Here is a 9,653-nt window from a genome sequence, read left to right on the forward strand (position 1 = left end):
ATGAAGAGGAGATGGGTCTAGCCTGGGACTACGCCCTGGGAGGGAGGTCCGAAGGACTAAACGGATAAAATATTGGCTTGCACTTAACAATGTTTCTAAAGATATTTTCAACAGAGTGCTGATAACCATTCCTGACACGAGAGAGAGATTCCATCATCTTAAGCCAGGGGATTGGGTCCTGATCCGCGACCTCAGACGGAAGAGCTGGAACTCGCTCAGGTGGCTCGGGCCTTACCAGATTCTACTCACCATGCAGATGGCTGTCAAAGTAGCTGAGAGGACTTTGTGGGTCCATGAGAGCCGTTGCCGGCGCTTCCCAGACCAAGGAGCAGACAATCCACCAAAGAATCGCAACTATCAGGATGCTTAGAAGATGCAACCGAACCAGCGCTCAAGGGCCAAAGCAATGGGCCACCACACTGTCTTTTCCTCTGATGAGTTATCGGATGAGGAGTGACCTTGCCAGTCGTTGTTATGACAACGTGGAGAAGCTCAACAGCCATGACTGCATCAAATACACACACACACACACACACAAACACTGGAACCAACATTGAACATTCAGACAATGAGACATTGAAGCTGCGATTCAGAAGAGGAATCTCCTTGTTGTTCCCAATGACATTCTATTGTCCAGTCCACAACAGAAGTAAATGACCACTTTGAACATTTTTTTGAAACATTTTTGGAAAAGAAAATTGTATTTGTTTAGAAGGTTTATAATGTTTTGAAACATGAGCTGATAAATGGTTTTGAAAGTTTAATTCTATTGGGGTTTTCCTCTAATTGATCAAGAGATTTTTTTCCCCTTTTCAGAATTTTTACAGTTTTTAGACAAGTAATCATGTCATCTTTTTACCTTGTTTTGGTTAAATTTTTGAGCAAGTATTTTTGGTGCATCATTGCATGTGGAGAGAAATTCTTATTTTGGTAAATGTTCAGGATCAAATTTTCAGGAGAGGGGTAGGAGAGGGAGAAGGAGAGAGGAGGGGGAGTGTGAGAGAGAGAAGGAGAGAGGGGGAGTGGGAGAGAGAGGCAGGGAAAGAAGGTGAGAGAGAAAGGGGGAGCATTACATTAATGAAGCTAGGGATTATAAGTATTGCAGTACACACTGCCTCCAATGTAGATGTCTGCTTCTTGACTGGCCTCCCGTTGCATAATTTTTATAATCATCCTGGAATCCCATGTCCTGTTATCTCAGCAGAGAAAATGCCCAGATGATGAACCGTTTCATCTGCCTACGAGGCAAATTATTTCTGCGATTTGTTTCCCATTGACTCAGCGCCAACAGCCACATTGAGGACCATCATGAGGAGAGAGAACAACCCCCCCCCCTCCCCACGATAATGCAGCGCCAAAGAAACATTCTCTTATGCAGCCACTACACAAGACTGGGCGAGATAAGACGACGGCAGCTTAATTATTTCCAGAGCCAACAGCCGAGGTAGCCGTTTCCAGCTTCAATGGATGTTTTTTGTTGTTCCCCCAGCTGATGAAGTCGGAGAAAATATGAAAACTCTCTCTGTCCGTTCGCTCATGCTGTCACGCAAGCCGTACCAGAGCCCATCACTGGGGGTGCTAGACAGATTTTTTTTTTTTCCCCCATTGCTAATACATATTGGTTTGTACACTTTTTACACTTTTATACAATTTTATACTCAGTAAAAGTAAAGTCCATTCTACTCTGGAGCCTGTCTACTTCCCAAATCCACAGAGTTTATTTTCAAGATGCATGCATTCAAGATTTTGAATTATCATTTTCCTCAAAACGCCCGGCCAGACTCAGTGCTGCGCAGCAGCTATAATTATATTTTGCCACTCTTGCACTTTGGCTTTAGCAGTAGACTATGCTCTTAGTCAATTGTTTAGAGGAGAGATGCACTCGTGAATAAGTGGCACGTAGTACTAATTGCCTACATTAAATGCAATTATTGTACATCGCCTACGATAAAAAGTGTCTAAGTGTCTAAATGACTAATGTAATATAAATGCAATGCCCTCTAAGGTAATGGTCACACTATTCCTTTTTTCTAACCACATCACCATTTAATTGCCCACATTTTTCAAATGCTGAAGTGCTGCATCCTCACCTAACTTTATTGCTGTCTTCTCTTGTGTGAGGATGTGCTAGATATACTGTAGACTTTATTCCATCCGATGCCTTTCTCTAAAGGGGACATTTGGTTCAGATGGTTTAGGTAAATCAATTAATGACTTCCAGGTTCATTCGCCAATCTGGGTCTGACAGTTGTATTCTAGGGTGGCACATGGGCAGGGGCGGACTGGCCATCAGGAGCACCGGGAGTTTTCCCGGTGGCCTGGCGCGCTAACTGGCCTGGCCTGCGGTACATGGCCTGCCCCCCCCCCCCCCCCCCCGTCAACAAATCGCACGAGAATGACAATCAGAATTGTCTTTACCCCTCCCCGCCCCACCCAACAAATAGCACGACAATCAGAATTGCCTGTCAGCACGTCCCCCCCCCCCCCCCATCTCACCGCGTCGGCTCGTCGAAAGATCACTGTTCGGATCAGGCTTAAAAAGTGGCCTGACTGGGGCTACATACCTGAATTATTTCCCCAGTCCGCCCCTGCACATGGGGCTTGTTTTCGATCCGGTCTGAGAGCCTTACAGACGACACAGCACAACCCACTTTGAAAACGTGTCACTCAGCATGCCATCAACCCAAGTCGATGAGTAGAAAATAAATCATTTCACATTTCATTTAGTATTAATCAGTGTACCTTTTTTAAATTTATTTATTTTGATCAATGCTTTTTTTGTGTGCAACGGGAGCCCTGTATATATAATAATTCTTATGTATTCTTATCATAATTCTCTGCATTTCCAACTGTATTGTTGGCAGCATACATTGTCCATCCTGGACTCAGACTCAGATCCCAGCTGCCGCTCAGGAAATCTGCAAAGCAGTTAGAGATCCAACAAAAGCATGAATCTCAAAGGCCGTTGCAATTTAGCACAAGGTGCCATCACTGCTTCTCCATCTCCTTCATATTAATCAAGGTGAGAGGAGAAATCTGTGGTTAAAAGAGGTAGAAATGGGAATTCCTTTTAAAAGCTGTCTCCCTCTCCCGTGTTCAGCAGTATTTTTCCGCCTGAACACTATACTCAGAGTGAGCCTGCTGAGAAATCAGGGAAGTGTAAGGCTACAGAAAGAACACAATAGCATGAGAATCAAAACCAATAATGGACTCGGTTCACGAGTGAAACCTGCTATATGGATTCTTCTTATCCCGTCTAATGAGAAGACCATCTTAGTGCAAATCCCCTTCCAAGTGAGGCGTGGCTGAGCCAGCACTCAGCGAACCAGGCCAAATCTCCTCCATGCACTTGAGCGGTAAAATGAGCCCCAGAGTGTAGGGATTGTTTGTGCACATGCTGGCAGAGGCCCTTTTAAGAATGGACTGAGCTCAGACCCCTCTGGCAGAATGGTTCGCCAAAACACAGATCAGACCATTCAAATGCTGCTGGTCTATCTGTACAAAGACCCCCGCGCCTGTCTGTCCCAACCTCAACCCCAGCCCTAGCCCCAACATAATGTTCAAACTGAGATGGAACCCTGTTGGTGTTGATACGTGAACAAAGTTGAGACAGTAGTTTTCATCCCTTTCACAGCCATCATTTGTGTTGAATCATTTGGGGGAAGCAGGGGGGCACTGATGTATTATTTAATTTGGAATCTGAGGGACAGTGTCATTACAGGCATAAATGTGCCACACATATTTCTGCTGCTAAAGTGACAGTTCACCCAGATTCCAATAACACTGACACTGCAAACAGCCTAGACCAGGGGAGACTGACGTCATGTGCTTTGCTATATTTGCATATATGTCATGTTTACCATGTTCAATAAGAATCCTGTCTCTAACCATCATCCTCAAGTGGGTCACCAAACATTATTTTTCTAACACCCATCATGATATTATTTCCTTGAATATGCTTCAGTTGGTAAATTCAGATATATACTGTAGCAGCAAACAGCTACGTACCATATAGGCATGTTTACTCAACCATACCGGTATATGATCTAGCTAGCACATCCAGATTGTTTGATAATAAAAAGTGCTTTATAAATAAATGAATTATTATTATTATTATTATTATTATCCATGCTTACATGTGCTTCATACCGGGAACATGAAGTAGAGAAGAGAGGCGTGTTCATGGTTAAAATACAGTAATATTGTTTTAATAAAACTTTCTGTTAACCTGGAAAACAAGATATTCTATATTGGAGAACAACAATTCTGTGACATTTAAATCATTGTGAATGTCAGAGCCTCGCCGCTGTTGTTGGCAACATTGTCAAGGAAACAGATCCTTTAAACTGAACACGGAGGCTGCATCCTCATTCTGAGTAATGCATTACTCAGAAGTTCAAAATGGTCTGACTAATAGCATGTAGCATAGACAAGGACAGACCCTTCATCCTTTTAAATATTGTTTACAGCTTTATCAGTTTCCTCAGTTTTAAATAAAAATATTTTAAATGATTAAAAAATATATTATTATTAATAATAATAAATTAAGAAGACATGGATCCACTATAATCTAGCCTATCATCTTAACCCTTACCATGTCTAAACAGCTGTACTGTAGCCAGAACCAACATCATCTGTAGTGTTTTTTGTGCTGTACTGTACTGTACGTGTTGGTGGGGATCTCGCCAAATGTCTCACTAGCCTTGGTTTGGCAATGACATTCTAAAATCCCTGACAGAAAGGAAAGCACATTTCACACCCACCCACTCATACAGTAGCACTACACTTAGATGAATGGAGATAAGAGGATCATGGAGGGAGGGGAGGGAAGAAAGGACTCACATGAGATTTCCTCTGAGTACAGTACCTGCATCACTTCTCTGCATCATTTATCTTTACTTGTGAAACAGTGGCTTGATAAATATTTATTCTAAAAAGAGAACATTGGGGGCCCTAGACGGCAACAGACGGCAATGCACAGCGTGTGATCTGCATACTGTATTGGTAACAGCAGTGCTGTTTATTCTGATTAAAACTTTAAAGGAGTAGCCCTGTTTAGCCCTGTTTTAAGGTGACTTATGATCATATACAATGGTTCAGATCAAAACGTTGACAAAACTAGCACTTTTGAGAAAGTCTGATAATTGCTCTACCACCGTTTAGGTCATTTCCCCTTTACTACTCCTTTAACCACTTCTGGAAGCTTTAGGAAGATTGTTTGATATCAAGGACAACTTTTTTCACTTTCAAGGAAGGGGAATGCTCATCTCTAGCCTCCATAGAGATGTGCAAACACTATTCATTTTAGCACTGGGCAGCCAAATGTCAGTTTTTTTGTAATTGCCAGAGGAAGATTGTCTGACAGAGCCCACATCCTGAGCAGTGGAGTGGAACATAGACTGGCTGATACATTTAAATAGGGACATTACTGCTTCTCGCTAGTCGCCACTGTCTGATGTCTGCGTCTTCAGATCTTTTTATATGGATGTTTAGATCCTTGATTTTTTTTTTGCCCTTTTGACACACAGCACTACGGTTTCTTCTTACACCGCTAACTGACATTAGAAAATATGTTTTTCTTACAAGGCTTGTGCATTTTGTAAAACCTGAGTAGACTCAGGTAGGTTGCAGATGTTTTTGTGGCTTGCATTGCTGGCTCTCCCTGAAGACATCCTAGATGCAAAATGAATGAATCGTGAGTGTATCTTTATATGTTTTGTATGTCTAGAAAGCTCTACTATATAAATAACCAAGACTTACAAGACTGGCCATGACAGTCTTCTCAACTCTGGGCCTTCAATGAGCAACTAGTGTAGCAGTGCACCATTTTCCACATCACAGATGATCAAAATCCAGAGTCGGTTTCTCTCCCTCTTTCTCTCTCTCTCTCCCTCACACACACACACACACACGCACACAAACACTGCTCTGTCTCCTCTCTTTCCCTCTGAATTCCACACCCCTCTATTTCTTTCTATCTCTGTTTCTCTCACCCTCGCTCTAGTTCTATGTCTCTCTCAAGGATCGACAAGGATCTCGTTCTCTTGTCCTCTCTCTCTCTCCACATATCTAGATCAATACAGGACTGATCTGCACCCTATAGTATATTCTTTACTTTGGCAAACAGTTCTCAGCAGAAGCAGCAAACATGGACACACTGAATAGACACAGTTGGATATTGGGATGGGAAAATTGGGATTGGGAAAATGATATACTATATATGTATGTCCTGTTATTTTATGGTTTCTCTACTGGGTTTTTGCTGATTCTTATGACACCACAAAGTACCATGCTACACAGATGCACTAGTCTGTTTTTTTCTCTTGATTAAGGTTCTAAAAAGTTAGTGAGCAGTGCTCAGGCAAGTTCAAACCGGACTCAACTCGCATGATTGAACCAACCAAGATATTGGGTACAACCGAGGATGATGGGAAATGCTGTTGAATTTATTTCTTCCATATTATTATTTTTTTAACGCAATTTAAATTCTGTCAAGCAACAGACAAAATTGAAGTTCATTTTGAAGACCTACGATATACAGATAGGCAATTTAAAATGAATGTATTTTTTCCATCCCTCTCATTTGTAGGTCATTAGATTTTGAGCTCATTGGAAAGCAAATTAGACCCCTGCACAGTCATTTTATTTCTTTGCCAATACAGAAATTTAGACAACCTTTCCACTCTTCAGCAAACCACTTCATGTAAATCACATTGACATTTTGACATCATGGAAATCAGTCTGAGGGATGTCATTTTCTGGCGGTGCATTATTTTTATAAGATTGTTTAGGTGGTATGGTAAACATATTTATCATCCACTCACAAACTAGCACACAATTTTAACGCATTTCTTTGGAAATTAAGCTTAAATGAGATTTAATGCATCCAACCAAGAGGCTGTATTGCGGTGATTTGATATGCATAGGGTTAACTGTCAGATCTGCTGTTCCCCGAAAAGGAATGATACGCACCGATGGTGCCGTGCTAAAATGAGACCAGGTGTACGAGGCATGGGGAGGTGTAGACAAGTCAATTAGGTGTGCCTCCCACCTGTGATAGAGGCCATTCTCATCTCTACTTAACAACAGAGGAAATGAAAGATCATTGGGCAATATTGTTGTGAAAAAGAGCCAGATGGGACTTGATTCAAAATAGCAACGTAGAAAAAAAAGTGGGCGAGAACAAATTAATATATCATACTATGGAGATTTCATTGGGAATGGATGGACATTTTATCTGACACACAGATGGCCAGCTATGCTCTGGACTGAAATAGAGGGCAATGTGATAACAAAGCTTTTCATTTCCTAAGTATTTCATTATGAAGTAGCACTTGTAATACATACTGCACCGCTCATTTTGGCATCATTAGCACTCATTGTGCCACTGGTGATACATCCAAAATACATCCTTTGGTGCTGTATTATAGCAACTGTAGCTAATACACCTGTCACTGGTTATATATGTTACATGTACGGCATGGTAAGTGGAACATCTTAACATAGCGCTGAGACACCGCAAAAGCATTACACCCTGAGCAGCATTAACATAGTCTTGGAACATGGTTAGCATACCTCCACTCTAACGGGGGGTGGCCTGGAGGGTTCATAAAGCAGTAGTCTGCTGCCTTCTCTGCTGCATCTCTCCAGCTGTGAACAAAACACGGCAATTAGGCGCTGCGAGGTATTCGTGACATTTTTTTCTGGCTCTGCATGGAGGAAGCAACAACATTGCATTGCATTAAAGACATTTTGCAGACACTTTTATCCAGTGACTAACAATAATTGTCTTTAACGTACAGTAGGAAGTACTACTACTCACCAGAACTCACAAGTCTATGTCCTTTCTAAACACGTGACAAATAGCATAATCTATTGCTGAAGGCGAAGTGCAAAATACAATAAATGCTCCTACAGAATAAAGGTTAACATGCTCTTTGTTCTTCTTCCTTCCCACTGAAAAACCTATAGGCCTGCTGAGTGTGGGCTCACTGCTGGTTCTGTGTTGGAGTGAGTTTTCAAGCAAGTTTAAATAACATAAGGTTATTTTCAGTCCTGTGTGAGTGAAATATGCTGGTTAGTGAATTCTGTGGAATCCGTTTCTATAATAAAGAGAAAGTAGGGAGAAAATCCTTGTCTCAGGTGCAGTTATTACCTCTGTCCCAGTGACAGGGCAGGATGAGCGGTAATGTTTTTGGTGGTGTGTGTGTATGCGTGCGTTTGTGCGTGTGTTTGTCTGTTTATGGATTATGCAAAAACTATTGGACCAATTTTCACAAACTGGGTGGAGGGGTGTAGCATGGTCCAATTAAGAACCCATTAAAATATGGAGCAGATCCGAATCACAGATCGGGTCCACTAATGAAAACAAAACTTAGAATGAAGCCAGCTCCCTGTGTGGGGGTGCTAGATACGTTTGGACTGGGGTGTGGGGGGGCCTGAGTGCACCGCATTGTCCCCCGCCGGCTGTGACCCGAGGGGGACACCACAGAGCCAGCCAAATACAGCCACCCATTCACCTAATTTTTGGGGGCCAAGCAGCGCAGCTGCTGCAGCACCCATTGTGTTTGTACGTTTCTTTCTTTCTTTCTTTCTTTCTTTCTTTCTTTCTTTCTTTCTTTCTTTCTTTCTTTCTTTCTTTCTTTCTTTCTTTCTTTCTTTCTTTCTTTCTTTCTTTCTTCTGCCATGGGAGTCTATAGCCTTATTTCCACTGTCATGCCGAACCGATACCGTGCTCAAACTGCTGGGACGGTTACAGTGTCTGTTTCCACCTCTCGGGCTGTTGCGTTCCATGGAATGTTGTTATTGTCGGTTGCCATGGTAGTTTGTTTTGTCTCTTCACATTTCTACTACAGAACGGTTCTGCTTCACTCACTACAATTAGACAACCGTGCCATGGGAACGGTTCTGCGAACGGTTCTGGGCCCAACCGGTCCCATGTGGAAACACTGTTGGAATGGTTACCCTGCATGCTCAGAACGGTTCGGCACGACAGTGGAAATAAGGGTATTGGCAGCCTATAGAACCATATGGTCAAAAGTTGTGAAAATTGGCACACTCATTCGGGACAGTGCCCTGACCCTCCTCACCAAGTCTCAGGTCCGTACCTTGCCCTCTCTAGCGCCACCAACGTGTCAAAGTTGAAGGTGCATTTATGCATGCAGCTTTTCTTCAGCAAGTCCAATTTTCAAACTTCAGGTGTCTTTCAATTCAACGCCGGATTCAACGCACTCTATGACGTCATTGTGGCCATCTTGGATTCTCCGCCATTTTGAATGATGTGCAAAACCCTTAAAATGTATCTCCTCCAAGGAACTTTCACCAATCTGCACGAAACTCGGTGGATGTCATCTATAGACCAATGTCTACAGAAGATTCACAGGGATCTTTGATTATCCATTGCATTCGCTCGTGACAGCCAATCAAAATTGGCAGAAAAGCTCCAAAACAGGAACTGGGGTCATATCTCGGTAATGTTTTAATCTATCAAAACCACATTTGGCACACTCATCCGGGACACACCCATAACATCTCATCACAACACACCAAGACTCATGTTGACATCTCATGCACTCTAGTGCCACCAGCATGTCAAAGTTGGAGTTGCGTTTATGCCAGTAACTTTTGAACTGTATGTCCAATCTTCAAAATTA

This window comes from Borostomias antarcticus, assembly GCF_949987555.1.
Source record: "Borostomias antarcticus genome assembly, chromosome: 1".
NCBI classification, from domain to species: domain Eukaryota; kingdom Metazoa; phylum Chordata; class Actinopteri; order Stomiiformes; family Stomiidae; genus Borostomias; species Borostomias antarcticus.